A 25708-nucleotide genomic window follows, 5' to 3' on the forward strand; every position below is an offset into this window, starting at 1 on the left:
CAACGTCAGCATGATGTTCAGGCGTCAGGCTATGAGTGTGTTCCTCCCACTCCGTCCTCCCCATCCTTCCCTCCCCTCAACCTCCTGCCACTCTCTTCCGTTGGACAAGTCTTATCCTGGTGATGGGGGGCAGGCTCAGCTGAGTGCCTTCGAAGTGTGCAAGGGCAAGGGAACTAGTTACTGTATCTCTCCACTGCTTGGGTTACCCACTCCTGATGTCCTTTTTGCCATCCTAATCTTCGTTACTACTACTATTCTGCTGCCACTCTCCCCTCATTTGCATGCTACTCTGTGTAGTCAACATTTAAATGTTGAAATTCTCAAGCCTCAGTGCTAGGCTTGCCTCTTTCCTCAACCTGTACTTTCTCTTTGTGGTATAAATGGATGTGGGTGAGATTTCCTGATGACTCTCGAATGTAAATCTCCAGCCCAGGCCACTTCTCAGGCCCGGATCTGTCACTGAACAGTCCGCACTCTGGGCCTCCGGGTACTATTTCAAATGTTCGGATCGAAACTCATGGCTTTGTAACAGCCCCCAACTAAAACCTTCCAGCAACAAAATCACAGGTTTGGTCTCCTCCATGTCAGCTTCACATGAAAAATCACCGTCATCCACTCCACTGCACAGCCGGGAGTCCTCGCCTCTCTGTCTCTCACCCTTATCTCTTCAGTAGTGTCCACGTTCTATCAGTTCTGACTCGTAAATCTCTCTCCTTAATATGGCTCTAAAGACCCGTTGTGATCTGTTTCTTGCTCCCCCCTCACTCATCTCCAGCATGCCCTCCCCCCCCCCCTCCAGCCATACTGGTCTGGCTGTCCCTTGGGTGGACCCGGCCCACCTTAGAGACCTCACATAAGCCCCCAGTCGCTAAAGTGCCCTCTTCCTGGCTACTGCCCACCATCCTTCTGATTGCACGTTAAGGGCCGTGTCCTTAGAGGAACCTTCCCTTGACGCTCACGTGAGGCCCACCTCCATAGTGTGAGTTCTTAGGGTCTGCGTGGCTCCCTCAGAAGAGATTTAGTCCCGTAAGAATAGGGGCTGTGTCCTTGCTTAAGGCATATGCTCAGTGCCTAGAGCAGGGCCTGGCTAAAGGTAAGCACTAGACAAGTAGTACTCGGTTAGGGAATGAATGAATGCCCGCCACTGTGCCAAACAATTTACATACATCATCTCATTTTGTCCTCGAAACAGTGCTCAGATAGCTTAAGGAGCTTGCCAAGGCCTCTCTGGAAGCAAGGCACGGTGGGGGGTCACCCAAGTACAAGCTCTCTGTGCTCCCATCACTGGCTTTCTTGAGGAGGAAATGGTAGGTGCTGCTGTTAGATTTTATTAATAACAGATTTGTGATGATAAAAGGACAACGTAGCAGGGCTTTTTCTCATAGGGAAACTGAGGGGAGTGGGTTGAAGAGATGTGCTGATTTCCTTAGGGTAGTTTTTTGTTTTTTGTTTTTGTTTTTGTTTTTGTTTTTGTTTTGGCGGTGCTGCGCAGCTTGTGGGATCTTAGTTCCCTGACCAGGGATTGAACCTGGGCACCTGCAGTGAAAGCATCGAGTCCTAACCACTGGACCACCAGGGAATTCCCAGGGTAGTTTCTTTTTAAAAAAATTCCTCTTAAATAATAAGCTTGTGAAACTGTAGAATTGGATCAGCATATTTTGCTGTCAGACCTCTAAGTGACATTCCAAGTTCATCTTCAATTGCTTCCTGAGGTGGTCCGTCCTCCAGAGTCACACTGGTTTATTCCTGATCTCTGGACTTGTAACTTTTGGTCAAAGTGCTTTCAATTTCTTTCCTCTGTACCATTTTAGTTTTTAGCTTTTTAGACCCTGTGTAGTCACTCAAGAAATATTTATGGACCACCTGTTACGTTCCAAGCACTGTGCTGGGCCCAATTTTGTTCCCATCTCTTGTAAACATTTCCTCACCCTTGCTGCTCTGTTCAGCAACCCTCACACTTTTGCCAGGACCTGTCATTAGTTATGTAATGTGGTCTTGACTATGTGCAGATCCTTATTATTTAGTTAAACATGAAGTGAGCACAGCACAAGCAATGTACTAGGCGGGGAAGTTTAAGAATAGACACATTCAGTGCCTTGCAGTCTGTTTATACTACCAGCAACCAGGCAGGAGTGGGCAGATAACTAGTGTGAAGTCAGGAAGTATCCAAAGTTTTCTGTGATCTGCTAAAGTGCTACAGGTTTTTAGGTTCCTGGACACCTCTGAGGTGTTCATACATTCTTGGCCCTAAGGAAATAAACTAAGAGACCTAGTGTTTGGGCAGGAGGAAGGACTAGTTTATTTCCTCTTTCTCAGTCACTTTTTCACCTTACCCCTTATCTAAGTACATCTAATTGACTGCCGGTAAATTTCTTGTTCCCAACATGTGAAAGCATTTAGCACTTAGTGATTTAAAATTGCTACTATCTTTCCCCAGAAAGTAGTGGCAGGTATTTATCTCAAGCATGAAGTTAGTGGAAAAAACATTGGCCATCAAGCACACATCTATCTGCCCTGTTTGGATTTGACCCAGTAGTTAAGACCTCTGGATTCTACAATAGACACAAACAGTGGTCTCCAGAATGAAAAGTGAAGAGAAAATGTTAGAACATCTCTTTAAAATTTATTGCTTCTTAAAATTTTTTTAGACAAAAACATAGACAATATTTTAGAACTGATAAATGATTATAGCAAGGCTGTAGCATACAAGGTTAATATACAAAAGTCAATTGCTTTCCTTATATACCAGCAATGAACAAGTGGAATTTGAAATTAAAAACACAGTATCATTTACATTAGCATCCCCTAAAATGAAATACTTAGGTCTAAATCTAACAATATGTCCAAGATCTATACGAGGAAAACTACAAAACTCTGATGAACTAAATCAAAGAACTAAATAAATGGAGAGAGATTGCACGTTCATGAACAGGGAGACTCAGTATTGTCAAGATGTCAGTTCTTCCCAACGTGATCTACATAGAGTCAGTGCAATCCAAATCAAGTCCAAGAAAGTTATTTTGTGGGTATCGTCAGCCAAATTCTAAAGTTTATACGGAGAAGCAAAAGACCTAGAATAGCCATAACACAATATTGAAGGAGAACAAAGTTGGAGGACTGGCACTACCCAACTTCATACTTACTGTAAAGCTACAGTAATCAAGACAGTGTGGCATTGGTGAAAGAACAGACGGATAAATCAATGGAACCAGAACAGAGAGCCCAGAAATAGACCCCCATAAATATAGTCAACTGATCTCTGATAAAAGAGCAATGCAATACAATGGAGCAAACATGGTCTTTTCTATAAATGATGCTGGGACAACTGAACATCCACATGCAAAAAATGAATCTAGACACAGACCTTACACCCCTCACAAAAATTAACTCCAATGCATCACACTTATATGTAAAATGATAAAACCCCTAGAAAATAACAGGAAAAAATCTAGATGACCTTGGGTTTGGTGATGACATTTTAGATACAGCGCCAAAGGCATGATTCATGGAAAAAATGATAAGCTGGACTTCATTAAAATTAAAAGTTTCTACTCTGCGAAAGACAATGGCAAAAGAGTGAGAATACAAATCGTAGACTGGGGGAAAATGTTTGCAAAAGACATACCTGATAAATGACTGTCATCCAAAATATATAAAGAACTCTTTAGACCCAGCAATAAGAAAAAATGCCATAAACAGGCCAAAGACCTTAACAAACACCTCATCAAAGAAAATATATAGATAGCAAATAAAGATATGAACAGATATTCCACATTATATGTCATCAGGGAATTACAAATTAAAACAAGGAGATACCACTACACACCTATTAGAAGGTCCCAAATCGAGAACACCAACAACACCAAATGCTGGCAGGGATGTGGAGCAACAGGAACTCTCATTCATTGCTGGTGGGAAGTCAAAATGGTTCAGCCACTTTAGAAGACAGTTTGGCAGTTTCTTACAAAACTAAACGTACATTTACCATACAATCCAGCTGTTCCGCTCCTTGGTATATTTATCAAAAGGAGTTAACAGCTTATGTCTACACAAAAACTTTGACGCAGATATTTACAGAGCTTTATTCATAACTGCCAAGACTTGGAAGCAACCAAGATGTCAGTAGGGGAATGTGTAAATGAAGTGTAGTACTTCCAAACAATGGAATATTTTTTAATGCTGAAAAGAAATTAGCTATCAAGCTATGAAAAGACGTGGAAGAAAAAAAAAAAAAAGACATGGAAGAAACTTAAAACTTACATATTACTAAGTGAAAGAAACCAATCTGAAAAGGCTACATACTGTACGATTCCAACTATATGACATTCTGGTGAAGGCAAAATTCTGGAGGCACTAAAAAGATTAGTGTGATTGCCAGGGGTTAGGGCAGGTAAGGAGAGATGAACAGACGGAGCACAGAGGATTTTTAGGGCGGTGAAGATACTTTATATGATACTATAGTGGTGGGTACATGTCATTATACATTTATCCAGACCCATAGAATGTACAATACCTAGAATGAACCCTAATGTAAACTGTGGATTTTTGGTGATAGTGATGTGTCAACGTAAGGTTATTGATTGTAACAAATGTACCACTCTGGTGGGGGAATGTTTGTACTGGGGGAGACTGCACGTGTTGGCACAGGGCATATATATAGGAAATCTCTGTGCCTTCTGTGCTGCTCTAAAATTTCTTTCTTTTTTTTTTTTAATGAAGACAATATTAGTATACAGCGACAAGAGGAAACACTTATGTTGCTCTTTCTGTGTGTCAGGCACTGTTCTGAGCTCTTTACATATATTAGTTAATCCTAATAAAAACCTTATGATCTCCATTTTACAGATATGGAAACAGGTGGAGAGATGTTTAATTACTTGCTAAAGCAGCTGTGAAGCAGTAGGCTGTCAAACCCAGGGGCCAGAGCTGTGCTGTAAATCACTTTGCTAAGCTATAGTGTACATATATAATTTGTAAGTAAATGTACTAAGGATACTTTTACTAGTAAGAGTATATGATCAGGAAAGTTTAGAGACCATTGTTTGAGGAGGTCAGATGCAGAATGAATAGTGACCTTTCTTCATTGCTACTGACAAGCATCACCAAACAGTGGGGTTTGCCTGTGAACAGGATTTGGGAAGGGGGTAGGCTCTTCTTTTTTAGAGGAAGGGTCTTAACCATTATTGGATGATTAGGAGGTAAAGAGAGGTAGGGAGGAGAATGGAGGAAAAAACAGGTTCGATTATACATGTAAGATATTATCAAAATAAATCTTGGATGTGTCTGGTTTTTGAGAAATCACACAAAGGTCCAAACTGACCTGGAGAAGGAATGAAGGAAGAATGGCAAAGCACACAAGGGAAGGGGTACCCTTAGCACCAGTTTGTATTAGGATGGAAACAGGGCAGGGATTGAAGAAAGGGAAGACTGCATTTTGTGCCGATGCGGGGTGGACTTCAGAGTTCCTCCAAAAGCTACAGACCAAGTCCTAGAACTGAAGAAAGATCAAGTGGGATACATACAAATTCACAGGAAAGAAACTAAAAGCTTGATAGTTACATGGACAAAGAACAGGCCAGTTCACAGAAAATTAATAAGCTTCCAACATGCTTAGATCTACAAAATGGCATCAAACCAGTAAGATGCCTTTTGTACCTGTTAATTTAATAAAACAAAATACAAACACACAAACAGAAAGCCCCCACCTGCACCTCTGCTTTAAGTGTCCTGATCCCCTTGCAGTTGTGGGGAACTCTTCTGATAAACAGTTCAGTTGCGTGTGTATATATACACATGTGTATTTTAATATATATATAATATATGTAAAATGCCTTAATGTTTCTTTTTTTTTAAGTTGTTTTTTTTTTTTGATGTGGACCATTTTTTTTTAAGTCTTTATTGAATTTGTTACACTATTGCTTCTGTTTTATGTTCTGTTTTTTTGGCCGTGTGGCATGTGGGACCTTAGCTCCCTGACCAGGGATGGAACCAGCACCCCCTGCCTTGGAAGTCAAAGAGTTAACCACTGGACCGCCAAGGAAGTCCCAGTGTTTCTCTTTAAACTCTCTTTACACTCTTTTACAGAAAGCAATCTCAGATTGAATAAATGCCACATGCCTGGCTTAGTATCATTTATTATAGTGAAGGTTTAGAAATGATACAAATGTTGACCATATTTAAAATAGCCAGGCAGATGTTACAAATGATGCTTAGAAGGACTATATAATAACACCAGAAAATGTGTATGATTATAAGGTTGAGTGAGAAAAACAAGACACAATTACACCTTATCGACTACCTCTATTGTAGTACTTGTCACCTGGTGTTGAAATTCCTTGTTCTTACTTGACTGTCTTTCTACTTAGACTTGGGAATGCTCAGGGCAGAGATGGGCTAATTCATACTACAGTACGTGAGAATTGTATCTATAGTGCTTTGCCCATGTAGATACTCAATGCACAATAAATAATAAGCTTTCTCCCCATTAAGAGCTGCTAACAATTTTTCCTATCTTAAAATTATGGGAAACGGTATTTAGAGAGCTCCATTTTTACATTGAAGAGACTTAAATTATTCATTATGTATCTTTACCTGATTGAATGTTAAATGAAATCATTGATAAAAAATTTTTTCCCAATGTAGTGTTGGTAACTGTAATAAAGTGTCTGCCTTAAGTGAATGTATAGAGATGATTGGCATATGGTTCTTTTATAGAAATGCTTAGGGCAAGAGCGTAATACATTTCAGATCATCTCTAGGGTACTTTGGGGATGCATTCTTCTAATTCTCATTCCCATTGTCTGTCAGAGTTAGAAAGACAAATTATTTGAAGACAGAAATTTTAGTGGAACTTGACCATTAGCCAATAGATAAAATTTGCCATTATAGCAAAGGGTCTTGAATCCTATCCCGAGATAGTTGCTGGGATATCCACAACACAGAGAGCTTAAGACGGGTTCAAAGTATGGAACTCACACTTTGTACAAGGCTTTTAGATCATCAAACAGAAACTTACAAACCCCTAGGCAACCCTGGGGCTTCCAGGTTCCCCATCTCTCCTCCCTGCCGAGCAAACACATGCTAACCTTTCTGCTCTAGAAGCTAACCTTCCATTCCATGAAATCGAAATCTTTTAATTGCTTTCTTTATTGGTGACCTTTAAGAGATAACTTGGGCTTCTTGGTGTCAGTCTCTAAAGAAACCAAACTCTAAGGTGTGTGATATCATCTGTTGAATTAGGCAGGAAAAAAGCTCATTAGAACTGCAGTGAGACTTAGGCGCTTCTCAGATGTTATAACCTGGACTGAGGGTATGGTCATTCACAGATTTTTAGACTCACCAAGAATCTATAAATCATAATTTTCATTAAAAAATGTTTTTCCTAATGATTGCAGTGTTTTGCTTTTAATAGCTATTTACTATGTATATGAGTGTTATAAAATGTTACCTTTGAACTCTCATAGCCTTGGCTAGTTCTGATACTCCTTCATTGGTAGAAAATTTACAGAGATCATGAAACAATTAATAGTTACTGTTTATTGAGTGCTTCCTCTGTGTCAGGCACTGTGTTAAATATTTTAGATATATTATCTCAGTCCTTTTGGCAGTCTTTTGAGGAACATGGTATGGTTCCCAAAATATATTTTTAAGAACCCCTGAGTTACCAGAGATTAGCTTGCTCAAGGTCAGAGCAGAAAGGGAAAGCTCTGTTGCCCGGGTCTGTCTGCAATCAAAGCATCACTCTTAATAAGGATGATAGTCTGGAACAAGGTAAAATCTAGCATATTAAAACACTTAAATTGGTGGGTATGTGTAATGTGGGAATTCTAGGAATCCTTATAAAATAGATTTGTGATACTCAAGTTCACTTACTTTCCATCTTTCAAATAAGCCACAGAAGGATTATCTGCACAGTGGAAGTTAGTGGAAGCTGTTGAACCGGTTGGTGTCGAAAAAAGCTAAGCCTGAAAAGGCTGCATATTCCAGCTAGACGGCATTCTGGAAAAGGCAAAACTATGGAGACAGTGAGATCAGTGTTGCCAGGGGCTCGGGGGAGGGAAGGAGGATCTTTAGGGCAGTGAAACTATTCTGCATGATACTGTTAGTAGAGGATATATGTCATTAAGCATTTATCAAAACCCATAAAATGTACAACACCAAGAGTGAACCCTAGTGTAAACTATTGACTTTAGTTAATAACAGTGTCACAGTGTTGGCTTATCAAATGTAATAAACGTGACACTGTAAGGCAAAATGTTAATAATAGGGGAAACTAGGAAGTGGGGTGGGAAATCTCTGTACTGTTCCCTTAATTTTTCTGTAAACCTAAAACCACTCCCCAAAATAGTCTTCTTCTTATTTTTTTTTAAGCTAATCCTCAAGCCTTTCCCTCCAGTTTCAGGATTTTCTTCATTTTTAAAATGACTGACCTAAGTCCTAAACAATCAGTCATATTTAAAGTTCCACTGTCCCTCACCTGCCCCTGATCTTTTTGCTAGCTCTGAGGATGAGCTTTTCCATATATACTTTCTCTTTGTCCAACTGCCAGTCTGCTAGCTGCTTACATTTGGTCTACCCACTCTCAGCCTGCCCTACGTGCTGCCATCAGATGAATCTTCCTGAAACGTAGCCCTGACTGTATCCCTTCCCTAGCCGCAAACCTTTTTCTGTGCCCCTCTCCCACTTCAGTTTCCCCATCATCTGCATCAGGTGGCCTGTACGCCATGAAATCTTGTTAGAAGCCATTGTTCGTTTTTTGAAATCAACAGTGATCTCTATCAGCACGTTGTTTATAACGTTTTGTTGACATTTGTTCTAATGGTCTGGTACTAAACATTGTGTTGTACTTGCCTCTCTCCCCACCCAAATGGACCACATTATTTGATGGTAAAGACGATGTTTTGCTTCCACCATTGTTTGTGGGTCACTGTAGTGCTCTGAATGTAGTAGGCCCTGGAAGAATGCATTCAGCTGAATTCAGTGTATCTGTGTTCCCAGTCTCTTTATCCAGAGCCCCGCTCTTAGGTGAAATGAAAGAGAAACCCATTGCCCATTTGACAGGCAGTGTGATACACAGTGAAACAGCGGAGATGTTTCTGACATGAGAGTGTTGTATGTATTAAGTGTGTTAGATCACTGACACACTTATTTGGGGTTTATAGCCACTTCTTTGGCTGCCGTACTGTGTCTTAAATGAAGAGCTTCAATTGGCATTAATGATTTTTAACCAGTACATTTTGAACCAATCAAAAATCTACCCACATGCCTTTCCAAAAGAAATTCTTGTTCTATAATAAATGAGTGCCTTTGCTATCTTTCCTATTAGAAGATTGAAAATGATATTTAAACAATACTTTGATAACTGTTTGCATTCTTTGAGAATTGAGGAATCTTGTGACTATTTGCCAAGTAACTCTTCTAAAATTAAAAAAAGTTTTTTTTACCTTTTATGGCTTAAGTCCAGTAAGAGATTTTCAACTGAGTGAAAATGAATAGTCTATATCTCCTAGGTCTTTTTCTTTATCCCAAGCAAAAGGTCGTGTGAGCTAGAAAGACTTAGTAGCTCAGTTATTGCCTCAACATTTAAGAGTTCAGCTTGAAGAATATAGCTTGAGGGCAGAGGTGAGGAGATAAAGAAGTAGGCATTTATAGGACCAGACTTGTTTGTTATTTGCTTTCAGAGTTGTTTAAGCAAAACACATTTCAGCAAGCTGAATTTCAACTTGAGAGCTGTCCAGATGTTAGATGGCAGGACTCCAAAGAGTGAATGTGCTGTGCTTTTAGAAAAATAGAGCCTTTTTTTGTCTTGTTTTGTTTTCTTTTTTTAAAAATAAAGGTCAAGAGAGATATCAGCAAGAAAGTCAGAACAAGAATTGGATTTAGAGATAGAAGTGTTCTCATTGAGGAACAAGAGGGGGTAATCGTTTCAAAAAGAGATACCGTTTAATAATAGTAAGTAGGAAATGGGCTTAAGATTTTAGTTGACTGTTAATATAAATCAGTAATGCAATTTGGCTGCCCAAAAAGTTACTAAAATATTAGATTGTCTTAATATATGTTTTATTGTTTTGAGGAAAGATAGGGTTAGGTTGTTAGGGTTTCAGGTGCTACATACTTTTTAAGCTTTTGTATTTGTTTGACTTACAAAAATCATAACTTTGACAAAAAAGTAACTTAAGATATTTGTCTCCCTTCAAATTTCAGGTCTATATTGGATTATAGTTGAATTAAAAGTTATTTCTTAATTCTCTAGGATGATAGAAACATTAATTGTAGAAACGGTTATTAGGGGAAGGGAGGACATATGTGAGATGGAAAGTTGTCCAAAGCATTCTTAGTGCTTTAAAACAGAGCAGAAAATAGCCATAGAAGATGTTAAGTGAGTGTTTGACATCTGTGAATTAGATCTTAGAACATTTTCAAATGGACTTACTTTGCAAGTGGTAGTACTCTATAGAGAAGAAAATTATGTGGTCACTTTTGTTTGCCTGGTTGCTTTCCCAAGAAGAGTTGCTGTCTTACCTTGAAATTTTGTTTCCAGTGCCAGAAAACACTGTATTTTAAAATTAGGTAAAGATGCTTCCATTTGTAAATGCTTGTTTTTTTTCTTTAAAAGAAAAAAAAAAAAAAACATATAGAAGGCAAGATAGTGGCTCCCTTTTCTGTGAATGTGGGATTCCTGAGCAGCTGAAGAGAGAGGGAACAGTTGATAAGACAGCTGGTCAAGAAAGTGGTAGCCAAAGACCAAGTAATGGTGGTCAGTCATAATTTCAGTGGTCTGTTTAATCTACCAAGGAAGATAAAGTAAGTTTTTTCCCCTGAGGCAGGTTAATGCTTGAAGGATATGGGAAATACATTAGGGATCTCATATGCCTTTATTCCAGAGTAATTTTTATTTTATATATCGCTGGAAGCATCCACAGATATGTGTCATCCATAAGATGTGATTTCAGGGAGGTGGGTACACACTCACATATTCCTTTTGAACTTGCTCACTGTTGCCCCAAATTTAGTTCCCTCTAACTGGAGTCAACTCTTCATTTCTCTTTTTTTTTTTTTAATTTTATTTATTTATTTATTTTTGGCTGTGTTGGGTCTTGGTTGCTGCACGCGGGCTTTCTCTGGTTGAGGAGAGCGGGGGCTACTCTTCATTGTGGTGCGTGGGCTTCTCATTGCGGTGGCTTCTCTTGTTGTGGAGCACGGGCTCTAGGCACGCAGGCTTCAGTAGTTGTGGCACGTGGGCTCAGTAGTTGTGGCTCACAGGCTTAGTTGCTCCGCGGCATGTGGGATCTTCCCAGAGCAGGGTCCGAACCCGTGTCCCTTGCATTGGCAGGCGGATTCTTAACCACTGTGCCACCAGGGAAGTCCCAACTCTTCATTTCATAATTATTTGATACAAGATAAAACTTGCAAACAACAGTAATCAGTTTACTTGGATTTACTCGGTTATAAGGAGGACAACTTAAAGCAGAGGTTTTCATTTCTTTTTACTTCACTGGAGGCGTTGAGGATTGGGGAAGCGAGTTGGGTTGCAATAACCAGAAGTTAGATCTATCGTTTACTAAATTGTGTGATCGCAGAATTGTCCCTCATCTGGAAAGTGAGCTGTTGTAAGGGTTAAATTGGAAACCTATCTAAAGTTTCTAGTTTATAGTAGGAACTCACTAAAATGGTAGTGCTGCACAAGTGGAAGCAATGATATAAATAGAGTTTGGCATTTCGACTTGGACATACATTCACACAGGGTGATTTTGCCTGCTAATGCTTAGTAGTCATTGGACAGAGGTTATTTGGCCATCTTGAATTTGTCAGCTACCTATCAGAAACTATTGATGGAGTTGGGGGAACCACAGAAAAGATTCACTTAGAATATTTCCATCTGATTCTCAGTTTTTAGGAGAATAATGAAAGTTCTTTGGGAGAGTTTTTAAATTTTACCTTTGAATTTAGTTAACCAAAATGACATTTGGGTCCAGTGTTAATTTTAGTAGATTAAAATGATTGAATTTCAACTTCTTGGTTTACACGTTTAAAACTTTGTGAAGCAGGAAATTCCTGTTAGAAATTTAATATTTTAAAACTAGGATCTACTCACATACCAGAGGACATAAGATGAGTCTACTATCCCAAGAAACCCATTTATTATATCTTAAATTTACATATATTAAAATTCACTTTTTTGGTGTAAAGTTCTATAAGTTTTAACAATTGTATATGTTCGTGTAACCACCACCACAATAAGGATACAGAACAATTAGTTACATTACCCCAAAAGTCTCCATTGTGCTGCTTCTTTGGAATCAAACCCTCCCCCTACTCCTAACCATTGACAGCCACTGACTCATAGTTTTGCTTTTTCCAGGATACCACATGAATGAAATCATTAAGTAGTAACCTATGGAGACTGGCGTTTACTTTCTTTTAATTGGCATACTATATTTGAGATTCATTCATGTTGTTGTGTGTAATGATAGTTCATGCCTTTTTATTGCTGAGGAGTACTCCGTGGTAGGAAGGTACCACAATTTGGAGAACACGTGGGATATTTTTGGTTGTTGGTATTATGTATAGAGCTGCTATAAACATTCATGTACAGAGTTTTGTGTGAACATAGGTTTTTATTTCTCTAGTATTAGTATCTAGGAGTGGGATTGCTGGGTCATATGGAAAGCTTGTGGTTAACTTTGTAAGAAGCTGCCAAATAATTTTCCAGAGTGGCTGTCCCATTTTGCCTTCGCACCAGCAGTGTATAAGAATTCTAGTTATTCTCCATGTTCCTCAGCACTTGATCTTGTCAGTTTTTTGTTGTTTTGTTGTGCTTTTGTTTTAGCCATTCTAATGGGTGAGTGGTAGTGTATTGATGTGGTTAACAGTTCTGCATTTTCTGGATGCCTAATCTTATCAGGTGCTCTTTGGTGAAGTGTCTGCTCAAATCTTTTGCCCATATTAAAAATAAGGCTTCTTCTTGTTGAGTTTTGTGACTTCTTTATACATTTTGATACCAGTCATTTGTTGGATATATGATTAACAAAATTTTTTGAGTCGGTAACGTATCTTTTCACTCTCTTTAACAGAGTCATTCATAGAGTAAAAGTTTTTCATTTTGATGAAGTCCAGTTTATCAGTTTTTTTTTTCATTTTATGGTTTTGTCTTTTTGATGTCCTACCTAAAAACTCTTTTTTTAAAAATTTATGTATTTTATTTATTTATTATTTTTGGCTGTGTTGGGTCTTTGTTGCTGCGCACAGGCTTTCTCTAGTTGTGGCGAGCGGGGGCAGCTCTTCATTGCGGTGCGTGGGCTTCTCATTGCGGTGGCTTCTCTTGTTTCAGAGCACGGGCTCTAGGCATGCAGGCCTCAGTAGTTGTGGCATGTGGGCTCAGTAGTTGTGGCTCACGGGCTCTAGAGCACAGGCTCAGTAGTTGTGGCGCACGGGCTTAGTTGCTCCGCGGCATGTGGGATCTTCCCGGACCAGGGCTCGAACCCATGTCCCCTGCATTGGCAGGCAGATTCTTAACCACTGCGCCACCAGGGAAGCCCCCTAAAAACTCTTTGCTTAACCCAAGGTCACAAAGATTCTCTCTGTGTTTTTTTCCCTAATAGTTTTATACTTCGATGTTTTACATTTAGGTCTGTGATACATTTTGAGTTAATTTTTGCATAAGATATAAAGTACAGGTTGAAGCTCATCTGTTTTCTTATGGATTTCCAATTGTTCCAGCATCATTTGTTGAAAAGGCTACTCTTTACCCATTGAATTGCCTTTGTATGTTTGTCAAAACTCAGTTGATCACATTTGCATGCTTATATTCTGGACTATACTCAGTTCCATTGATCTGTGTGTCTCTCCTTTTGCCAATACTACAGTAAGTCTTGACATTGGGTAGTCTGAGTCCCCTAGCTTGCTTTTTTTTTTTCTTCCAAAATTGTTTTAGCTATTTGAACCCCTTTGCCTTTCCATATAAAGTTTATTATTGACTTGTCTATACCTCAAAAAAATTCTGGAATTTTGATTGGGATTGTGTTAGATCTATAGATCAATTTGAGAATTGACATCTTAACTATATTAAGTCTTCCAGTCTATGAACATGATAGGTCTCTCTCCATTTATCTAGGTCATCTTTGGGTTCTTTCATCAGTGTTTTGCAGTTCGTACCTATTTTTAAAGTAGAAGCATTCATTGATTCTGATGGCTTTTTTTTTTTTTAATTTATTTATTTAATTTATTTATTTTTAGCTGCATTGGGTCTTCGTTGCTGCGCAAGGGCCCTCTCTAGTTGTGGCGAGCGGGGGCCACCCCTGGCCGTGGTGTGCAGGCGTCTCATTGCGGTGGCCTCCCTTATTGCGGAGCACGGGCTCTAGGGTGCGCGGGCTCAGTAGTTGTGGTGCACGGGCCCAGCCGCTCCGCGGCATGTGGGATCCTCCCAGACCAGGGCTCGAACCCATGTCCCCTGCATTGGCAGGAGGACCCTCAACCACTGTGCCACCAGGGAAGCCCTGATGGCTTTTTTTTAAGGCATTTTTTATCTTTCTTACTAATAAAAAAAATTTTTTTTTTTAGTTTGATTTTCCTTTGCTGCAGTAGGAACACCAGGAAACTCAATCGTTATTCCAGATTTCCATCTTATTTAGTGCTGGACCTGGGCCCTTCATGATAGAATGTCCCCCTTGCCAGGGCAGAGACTGCGTGTACCATTCACATGGATCAAGCCTGCTTCTCATAAGTTACAGCAGAGCAGTGTTCTTGTGTCACTGTTTTCTGTTTCTCTCCTCTTCATTTAAAGTTACAGTTTCTATTTTTGGGGAAAAGCAGGCAAAATCTAATTTGTAATGGTTAGGACTAGTTGTCCACTTAAACAATAGAAAACTGAGTCATAAATTCTGTCTTCATAAAACTCCTCCATACTTTTGGAAAATGACTCATTTTTAGGCAGAGTCTGCCATAGATAGTTGCCAGAAAGTGATCTAACTTGGATAAGCTTGATGCTTTGTACAAGTTTCAGGGCCCCTTTAGAGAGAGCATTAAGAACTAGAGACCATGATATGCACGTCTGTGTGCCAGGGTTGTCAGTCCATCAACACAAGTCAATGGAGCATTAGGAATGTTCTAGTTCAGTTTTTCTCAAACATTGCTTCAGAATCACCTGGAGAGCTTATTAAAATACAGATTGTTGTGTCCCACCCCCAGAGTTTCTGATTCTGCTCTGGGATGGGCCAGAGAATTTAACATTTCTAACAAGTTCTAGGAGTTGCGAAGCCTGCTGGTTTGGAGACCGCTTTGAAAACCATTCCTCTGGTTTATCTGTCTGAGTCACTAAAAAGAATTGATAATTTAAAAAAATGCAGCCTACTGAATCTCCCTAAGATCTTACATGTTTACAATGAAATCGTTCTCCCATGTGATGACATGGATTTGTTCTCAGGCATCTTGGGTTATTAATGGGAACAGGAACTCCTCCACTTAGCTTCGTCTCTCACAGACACGGAGGGGAGAAAGAAGGCTGCGTCCTGTTGCATTTTGCTCTCTCCTTTTATCAACCCAGGTTGGGATAGAGCCCTAGAAATTTAACAACTTAATACCTTAAGATTCGGTCTCAGGTGCTCTTGCCTGTAGGAAGTATATGATGTTTGAATTTGTTTCTTTGACTTCGTCGAAGAATGTTATGCTAAATTTTGTAGGTTGGAAGCAAACTTAGTTTGGATATAGGGAGAAGAATTCAGCAGTATTCAAAGGAATTTGCAAGGTAAACCTGTGATTCATTCTAAAATGTTTATCATTGCCTGAAAGGTTGACTACTATGTGCCTTGATAGAGCATCGATAGTAGGGTAGAGTGGAAAGAGCAGTCATTAACCAAGGAAATCTGTGTTCCTATGTGCCTTAGACGTCAATAAACTGGCCTTGGATAAGTCGTTTAACTTATTTGAGTCTTTGGTCAGGAAACAGGAGTTTGGGGAGCAAGTGATCTTTTAAGTCCCTTTCTGGCCTTGAGATTTTATGTTTTTACTGTTTCTATTTACTTCCAACTAAAGAAATGATGCCTTTTTTTCTTGTACCACCATCCATTCCCATTATAAGTTGAATGCCTGTCTGAGAACTGTAATACCCTGATATAAAAAGGAGAGGAAATGTAATTAGCAAACTCATGAATTTCCTTTCAGTATTAATTTTCAAAGGAAGAGATTATTTGAACCATACTCTATGCTCTGTTCATTAGAGATCTTGCCATATCAAATTTTTGCTACCTGTGTTGAAATAGAGAATTTGCACATCTTTCTAAAAAGCATACACTTTTGTCTGCAGATGTCGAATAGACCAGGCACAGCTGAATGAGAGGTGAAACTGTAGCTTGCTGCAAGTATAATACATAGGGGAGTTTCTAATCACTTTCTGTCCAATCAGTTCTGCAATAATAGCTCAGCTTTCATCATGGAGCCCTGAATAGAATGGGAGAATCACCAGCAATCTATTCTGGAACCTACTTTTCTAAAGTGCTTTGAAGAGAAAAATGTTCATCCAGTAAGTAGTGAAGAGTTCCTGATTAGTAATTGCATTTCTTTTAATTGGCTTAAATTGGTATGATTAGGAGGAAACAAAGGTGGGGCAAAGACTCAGGATTTTAGAGACTTTGTTACATACATCCTGATTCAGATAGTTATACCTACAGTGGGCCTATTTACCTGCTTTTTGAGGCAAACAAGATTAGATAGATCCCGAGTGCCCTTTGCCCAGTGATTTTTATTTTTACCTATAGATTTAAGAAATCTTCAACTCAAGCAGGAACCTGCTCACCACACCATCTCTTTAGGAGTCTGTAAATTGGGGCACCTGCTCTGAGGTGGGTGTGAGCCTCGTTGGGCCATTTACTCTGGGGGGCGGGGGGTGGGGGAGAGAGGCTATAAGGCATAGGATAGCCCGCCTGCTCTCAGATTCACCTTGGAGTCCAGCAGAATTCTGGTCTTGATACTGTGGGGAATTAAATAGCCTTTGGAGTTGGATGAAACACAGCACCTTAGCTGAAAGCCTGACTCCCAGCCTGTACCCAACTTTGTTATTATCTATGCTATGTGTCCTAAACATTTTTTTTCAAAACTCACAAAGTTGGGCTAATTGGTAAAGCCATCTGACAGTCTCTTCATAACAAATCTAGAGCCCCTGCGAGCGCTCCTTGTTGGTGCCGTTCTCCAAAGGCATCCTGTTTTGGGGAATTGATTAATACCGATCCAATGACGTACAAACCACAACTCTGTGATTATGGAAAAGCAGAACTGAAGGCAGTGTTGACCAGTCAAGCCCACATGTCCGGGCAGAATGGAGGCCACCATTTCTCACTCTGCTTTTAACACAGAACCACAAAGAATCTCTTTGTTAAGAATCAGAAAACACAGTTAAACAAGCTAGAGGAAGAAATGATATCATGGCCCAGTTGAATCAACTAAGAAATATTTTTTTATTAAAGATTCTTTACCCTTGTAACCGTGGCATTCACATTCTTGTGCGTATTGAATGGAAGATTCATTTGAAAAGAAAGTTAACATAAATGGCCTCATTGAAGCGGTAGGGACAATTTTGCAATATAAGACTCACTATTAAAAGTGTGAGATATGTTATTCTTTCCTCCTCATCTTCTCAGGTCTATGGTAACATCAGGACAGTGATGCCCTGTGATTGCACACTAACCTATCACAAATGCATGCCTTGTGCAAACATAGTCAGCGAGGAAGCTCTCTTTTCCTCCGCCTTATTTCCATCGAGGAAACCCACGCCTGTCCATTATGTGTGTGAGTCTGGTGTGTTGTTTCGTGAGACTACCCTGAAGTCTGGATCTGGGGGAGAGCTGTGTCTTTCTTTGCATTTTCAAGTATGAGAGAGTGTTACCTGATCCTTAGAGAATCTTGGCGGCTGTCTAACAGCCGTCTCTGGATTCGTTTACTGTTGTTCCATAATACTGCTTTTTTTGGTTTTAACCAATTGTTCCATTGTTTGCTGATGGAAATGGTTTCATGCTGGCAGGTGATTGTTAGGCAGTTCTAGGATTTCTGATACATGGAGTACCTGTATCATTCTTCATGTCAGCAAAATAAGTTGGCTTTTGGCCCATCATACTTAAAGCTAATTTGGGACTAAAAATTTGGAGCCATGCAAATTTATAAATATTCATACTACTTAATAGGAGACAGTGCCTTAGTTGATTTAACGGTTGAATCTTCAGTGAAAGATTTTTTAAAAGAATTCTGTGTGGGAAACCATTTTAAGACTGTCTGGGAAAGGAGGGAACCAGGGGAGAAAAGAGAGTGAGGCAGGCAGGGTGGGAAAATGAAGAGAGATGTAGGCTCTGGGGTCAGAGCAGGGGTTCTTAGGGTTTCTGTATGCGAGGAGCTCCTTTAGCAGTCTGAGAAGTCTCTGGAACTCCTCTCAGAATTATGTTTTACTTGAGATACATAGGACTACAAAGGAAGCCAACTGTACTGAAAAACATTTATCAAAATATTTGAGAAAACAAATGTGTGATAGAAGAGTAGTATGTGCTTCTTTACTAATGCACAAAAAACTCTAGTGGTGGATCTAATGACGACTTGAATTTTTAAGTTGTGATGAGCATAAATAATATTTTGAAATTCACAGCAACTGTAAAGTGATATGAAAATATATTTATTGGTGACAAAGTCAAGTTCTGCCAGTAACTACTGTGGTTGGTTGCTTGTATTCATAATTGAAGGAAAATGCTAAATTTCAGGTAGAAGTGAATAAAAGTAAAATGTAATTCTTTTTCTGTCCCAGTCCCCAGATTGTGAGCCTGTGCTCAGATTAAGATCCCCCTGGTTAGAGGAACTTGGCTCCAGTATTAACTTGGCCATTTACTGGCTGTGTGACCTTGGCCAAGTTAACTTAACCTCACATAGTGTGTTTCCTCATCTGTAAAGGGTGGATAATACCTACTTTGTAGAGTCAGTGGTAGGCTTCAGAAGAGCGTGGCTAGCGCAGCTCCTTGTGGAAAGATGGTGACTTGAGGCATGACTAACTGGCTTTCTTTTAGCAGTTATATTATAAAATGAACTTGCTACACCTGCTGACAGGCTGGGGCAGACTTTCCACTAGGGAAGGAGGCTAGAAACACAGATGATATTAAGAGCAGAAAACTCCTTTTTTACCTTTAGATTTTCTCAAGGGTTCTTGACCCTTAAGGGGTGAGTTATGGTAAAAAGTGAAGGAGAGAAAGCATTATAAAATATTTGAGGGCTTCCCTGGTGGCGCAGTGGTTGAGAGTCTGCCTGCCGATGCAGGGGACACAGGTTCGAGCCCTGGTCTGGGAAGATCCCACATGCCGCGGAGCAGCTGGGCCTGTGAGCCACAATTACTGAGCCTGCGCGTCTGGAGCCTGTGCTCCGCAACAAGAGAGGCCGCGATAGTGAGAGGCCTGCGCACCGCGATGAAGAGTGGCCCCCGCTTGCCACAACTAGAGAAAGCCCTCGCACAGAAACGAAGACCCAACACAGCCATAAATAAATAAATAAATAAATAAATAAATAAATAAATAAATAAAATATTTGAGAAGGATTCTATTAGGAAATGTCCTCCTTGCCTTGTGATCCAAAGTCTTTGCTTACAAAGAAATAGCTTTTTGCTGGTTGTAAATATTTTAACTAGAAGTGGCCTTGCCACCCAGCCCATTTAGGCACCAGTAGGTCCCCTGATGACTGATTGGCTGAGGGTATGAGCATGTCTTGGCTGCTTCTAGAAAAGGGAGGTCTACTTCCTTCTTGGATCATACCTATACCTGCAGAGCCCCCCAAAGTCTGGTTACTCTATTAGATTCTGGTTTCATACATGAGGTATGGTCTAGTTTTATTACTTGAGGAGAAACTCAGAAGGGTGGAAACCCTGGTTTTGTATGACTGTTTTCTTAAGCAAACGTACCTCTAGGGCGCAAGGGTGAGTTCTTTTTCTGGCAGGCCACAAGCCGGTCTATGCACGGTCCCGGTGCCAGGCAAGCCTCCTTTTTCTCTGATGGCTTTAAAGGCAGGAGACCGTAGCGTTTGATCTCTCCCTTCAGCTGGGGCGTGAGGTCTGTGAGGCAAGGCCGTTTGAGTTTCCCTGTCCCTTGGGTAATACTAACACCCCATTTAATGTCTCCTTTTCATCAAAACCAGATTTGTCGTCTCACTTATTTCCCAGTGTCTGGCCAAGATAGTGATCTTTATGAAAACAAACTGGCAGTAACGCAAGCCAGATAAGAGGGAATAGCTTCGCCTCAGCAGAAGGAAGCGGTTAAAGGGAACAGATGGAGACAGTGTCTAAACGGCTTCGAGAAGGTGTGCGCTTGCTTGTCTCACAGGCGCATCTTGTCTCCCGAGGACTGTTGGGAACAGAAGAGCTGCAGGAACCCGAGGCCTTCCCTGTCCCCGCCAGGGACCCTCCATCCGCCCAGCCCTTCTGACCCTGGATGCCCGCAGTCGACCTCTCCTGCTCTTCTGTAACCTTCCTTATGCAGAAGCAGGAGTGAGGTATAACGAGCAAATACAGTTACCTTTACCTGGTATGTTGAGGAAAAACAAGGTTTGCAGTTTATAGACAATTAGCAAATACATTGTGCATAGAATACTAATTTTCAACATATAGTAATTTATTAAATCGCCAAGCTGAACACCCCAATTCTCATGTTAATCTCTGAAGGTATAAATAGGACTTTAGGAGGCCCCAGTGCATTGGCTATCGTGGTGGTCATTTATTAACACTAACCAGTTTCCTGACTGCATTATGGGTGGTTAGCATTCTGGGCAAGGGAAGGGAGGAAGCAGCTTATCTGTATTCACCACAGGTCATATCTTTTTTATTCTTGTCTTGTGTTACTCTAAACTTCAAAGTACCTGAGCTCATGCTTTATCATGTAGTAACTTGCTAACTCACCTCCTTGTCTCATGGTTTTCTTTCTCCTGACCCAAACCTGTCCAATCAGAAGGAAGATGGTATATTCCCCAAAGGCTGCTTTCATGATGTCATCCTCTTGTTTAAAAACCTTCCCGTTGCTTCCCTATCAAGTTTCAGCTTCTCTTGGCCATCAGGCCCTCAGGTGATGTCCTTTTCTCTTAGTCACCTTGTTCTCTGATCACCAGTGTAGATCGTTGTCCTCATTAAGGTGTTGTGTTTTTTTTTAGTGTCAGGTACCCCTTGTTCCTTTCTATCCTTTTCACTTGGGGGATTTTCTCTCAGCCAAATTCTGTCCATTCTCGCAGACGCAGTTCTTGGTTTTTTTCTTCCTTCCTGGAGCCATGAGATCTTGGCCCATACTGCTTCACCAGCATCCTTGCATCCCTCTCTCACTGCCTCTCCCGCACATTTGGGTTATTTGGTAGATTTGGTTTTATACTGGTCTTGTGTTTTTTCACATATGGCTTATTTTCCCAACAAGTTAAAGCTCCTCAACAGAGTGGACTCTGCGCTATTTAGTTTATATATTACAATTCCTAGCAAATCACCAGCACACAGTAAGTGTTCATTAAATATTTAGAAGGAGGCAAAAGGTGCCACAAGTTAGACATTTTTTTTTTTTTAAAGAAATTCACGTTCTTTTTTTTTTTTTTAACTTATTTATTTATTTATTTATGGCTGTGTTGGGTCTTCTTTTCTGTGCGAGGGCTTTCTCTAGTTGTGGCCAGCGGGGACCACTCTTCATCGCGGTGCGCGGGCCTCTCACTATCGCGGCCTCTCTTGTTGCGGAGCACAGGCTCCAGACGCGCAGGCTCAGTAATTGTGGCTCACGGGCCCAGTTGCTCCGTGGCATGTGGGATCTTCCCAGACCAGGGCTCGAACCCGTGTCCCCTGCATTGGCAGGCAGATTCTCAACCACTGCGCCACCAGGGAAGCCCCAAGTTAGACATTTTTGTAGCATGCGAACTGTTAGTTGTTAAGTGATAGAGCCTTGATGTGGTCACCAGCATTGTGTGTCTGTTTTACAGAAGCAGAAACTCAATTTTTCCCTACCTTACTCGGCGCTTAACCAGGCTCAGGGAACTGATTCATAAAAATCAAGCTCAAGTTATTGATTGCCCGTGTATTCATTCACAATGAGAAATCTAACTTCTGGGCCACTGGAGTGTCTGTGTCAGCTGCTCAGCACATCCTTTCCCTTGTGGCAAGGTTTCCAAAAGGTTGCTGTAGGGCCACGGATGATGCGTTTGAAGCAGCTCCAAGATCCTGGTGTGTGCTCTCTAGACTCAAGGGACACAGTGCCGTGTTCTTGCTTTTCAGTTTCCTGTCTTCCTATAAAAGACTCTTTGCTTTCAGGAATTGAAGGGCTGATCTGTAGACTTGGGAATAAAGCCTGGTCATGTGACGTTCTCAAGGCCAGATTTGATTTGCTGGAGAAGCAAAGGGAAGGTAATTTAGACACAAGCAAAAGCACCATCAAGAGGCTTTGGAACAGAATTGCCCAAGATGTAACTGGGGATGTGACCCGGTGAGACGCAAGGATCAGATGAACGGTATCACTGAGCTGAGAGTATGCGTGATTCTGAGAGCAAGGGAGAGGACAGTTCCGAGGTGGCAGATGGGAGTGTTGATTGATGCTGAGGGGAAATCGGAATGTTGAAAGCAAAGTATGACTGATGCCTGATTAGTTTCTTTATTTTGTTGTTCCTGAAGCTGATTTGGCTGATGATTTACATATGAATAAGGGTTGTTGTGAATAAAAAGTCTTCAAGCTAAATTAACTGAATAATTTCTACATGGGACTGTACAGTATACAGAATAATATGTATAGGTATAAAATGCTTATTTTTAAAAATTCTTATTTAATCCTTTTTTTTAAAAAATATTTATTTAGTTGCTCCAGGTCTTAGTTGTGGCTTTTGGGCTCCTTAGTTGCGGTATGCGAACTGTTAGTTACAACATGCATGTGAGATCTAGTTCCCTGACTGGGGATCGAACCTGGGCCCCCTGCATTGGGAGCGTGGCGTCTTAACCACTGTGCCACCAGGGAAGTCCCTAAAATGCTTATTTTTAAAGTATGATTTAATATGAAATTCATAATACTCTAAACCAGTAGAAGCTGTGAGGGATTAATTCCCAGGATACTGCTGATTGTCCTTTTATCATTGGTGAGTATTTTAACGAGCTGAGAACTATGTATTTATTAGGAGCTTCTTTGTTCCATGGACAATGTAAAGGGGTGTTCTGAAGTGGCATGAACCTGGGAAGTCTGGTTGAATAAACACTAATTAATGGGCTGATATAGAAGAGTTTGCCATCTCTGAGCAACTGATAATCACTCAAACGTACAAAAGGAGCTGAATGGTAGCTCTTTGCTACTATCAGCAATGATGTTTGCCTGGTGCACATGGGAGGATAAGAGGTCAACTGGTCTAGAACAGAGTCTGGCACACCTTTTCTGTAAAGTGTCAGATGGTTTTGAGGGCAATTGGGTCTCTGTTGAAATGACTCAACTCTGCCCTGTAGTGTGAAAGCAGTTGTGGACAATACGAAAACAAATGCACGTAGCAGGGTTCCAATCAAACTTTATTTATGGATACTGAAATTTGATTTTCATGTAAACTATGAAATACTGTTCTTTTTTTGAAGTTTTCCAACCATTTGAAAATATAAAAAATAGCCTTGACCCACGGGCTGTAATGTACCAGTATCTGGTGTATAACATAGGATATGGGTTAAGGAGAGAAATGATACAAAATACAGGCTGCTATAGGTTTGCAATAGGGTGAAAGGGAACTTCATCCACCCTTTTGGCAATTGATAGTCTTGAAAACAAAAGTCATTTTCAAAACCCATGATTTTCTTAGCTGGTTTCTTCAAAGTGATTATCAGCTTTGCTAAGGTGTTTGGTCTATAATCAAAGTACTGTTTTTCTCGGGGGATTTCACAGGCTGTGGTTTAGTACTAGGTTTCTCCTGTTTCAAAACAAACTGTGTATGTACACAAATATGTGTATTTGTGTGCATGCACACACCCACATTGGAGCACTCTTTACCTCAACAACTTCAAGTTCTTCTAATCTCCTTTTTCATTCACCACTCTTGGGGTTCTTCATTCTCCAGGTGTTAGTTTATTTCTGGATGTACATGTTAGTTTTCTTAGTTTTTCTGATGAAGTTCTGTTTCTTCTTATTCTCACTGCCAGAGGAAACCACAAAAAGGATTTCTTAAAATAAAATTAAGAAAACAATGTAACTTGAACTCGGATTCTTGTCTGCTTTGAAAAGGATCAGAGTTTGAGGTCCATGGTTGACATACAGATCCCAGGTGCAGAATTCGCTCAAATGGGAGCATGCGGTAGAGAAAGCCAAAGAATGACATCCGGACATTTACAGAAGAGCCCAAGGGTGTGCTTGTGTCCTGATAACCAGAACTATTGCTGACCCAGGGTTAGTAGATTAAGACTGACAGATGGACTTTATTCCTGGGAACAGTGTCTTTTTTTAAATGCATTTAATTATTCAAGGAATATATGAATATGTCCTCTGTCTTTTAAAATAATAAGGATAAATTGAATTTTCCATTTGACACTGCCCGCCTCATACTACTTCTCTCCCTAGAGGTAACCACTGTTATCAATTTTTGTGTCTTTCTAAACTATTTTGTATGTGTTTATGTACATAATTGTTCATAAACTGTTTCTTAATGTACTAAATCCATGTGGATTGTAATCAAAATTGCTTTTTCTTTAAACGTCTTGGAGAACACTGATGAGCATCTTTCTTTTGCCATGCTTTCCTTAGGATGGGGGTGGGAAGATGGCCAAGGGGACAGGAAAATCTTTATGTAGTGAGAGGGCCTCCATTCTGTACGCCTGGGTTAGAGCTGACTCTCTCATGGGGTGCTCTTCAAGGGCCCCATCCCTTCCTCCCTCTCAGCCCTGGGCGCCAGTGGTACCCCATCCAGTCCTGCCCCCTGAGGTTATGTTGCCCCTCCGGACAGCCCTAGAGGTCTGGACCGAAGACAAGCCCCAGACTGGCTCATTCTTGCCTGTGGTCCCCCCTCCCCTGGCCCATGGAAACATGTCACACTCTTTGCTCCGACAGACTCTGTGAGGATGAGCCAGTCCTAATGCAGGCACAACTTTCCTTCCTGCCCTGGCCACCAAGGCAGCCAGCCCTCATCTGTCATGTTCTAGGTGCCCTGGGTAGGAGTCAGATACCAGCTCCGCGTGCTCCCTTAACTGTGGATAGATGACTCCCATGAAACTCACCAGCTGGTCTCGTTGAAAACCCTCTTGTGAGGCCACGAGGTGATATTCCCACCCTCGTTCTAGTGGGCAGAGGGGGCTGAATGGGGGGTCTCACAGCAGCTCTTTCCAAAGAAACCCTCCCTCAGATCTCTCTCTGGGCTCTCATTATGGGAGAGAGACTCAAGTCTGTTTTTTTGTTATCTCCGTCTGGCACATTTTCCAGGGCGGACTGTTTGGTACCTCACTTTGCTATCTAATATTGCTAGTGTCTGGTGGTATAGTCAGAACTTCCAGTGTAGCATCCCGATTACATGGATCCGCCTCTTCCCTAGAGACGAGGGCCGTCGTTGGATCGTAGTGGTTGTGTGATAGGAGGCCGTCAAGTTGCTCACCAGCAGGGTCTCAGGTACCTGCCACACACTGGCCAACACTTCATTAAGTTGATCTTTAAATTTTTTGACAATATTTTTTTAAATATTTATTTATTTTGGCTGCGTTGGGTCTTAGTTGCGGCACATAGGATCTTTCATT

At 40.7% G+C, this 25708-nt stretch overlaps 1 protein-coding gene across 2 annotated transcripts in view; it reads left to right on the plus strand.

The window, feature by feature from the left end:
- IQGAP2 (IQ motif containing GTPase activating protein 2) overlaps window positions 1–25708 on the plus strand; it is a 295945-nt gene that overhangs the window by 86624 nt on the left and 183613 nt on the right. Inside the window, exon 1 of one of the 2 annotated variants that reach the window (XM_059916597.1) lies at window positions 15722–15742. The exons of the other annotated variant lie outside the window; for it this stretch is intronic. The gene's annotated coding sequence lies outside the window, so the exon portion shown is untranslated. Of the gene's footprint in view, window positions 1–15721; window positions 15743–25708 lie in introns of those variants that run through there. 2 annotated transcript variants of the gene reach the window in all.

The sequence above is a fragment of the Balaenoptera ricei genome, chromosome 3 (genome assembly GCF_028023285.1).
Source record: "Balaenoptera ricei isolate mBalRic1 chromosome 3, mBalRic1.hap2, whole genome shotgun sequence".
Lineage (NCBI taxonomy): Eukaryota > Metazoa > Chordata > Mammalia > Artiodactyla > Balaenopteridae > Balaenoptera > Balaenoptera ricei.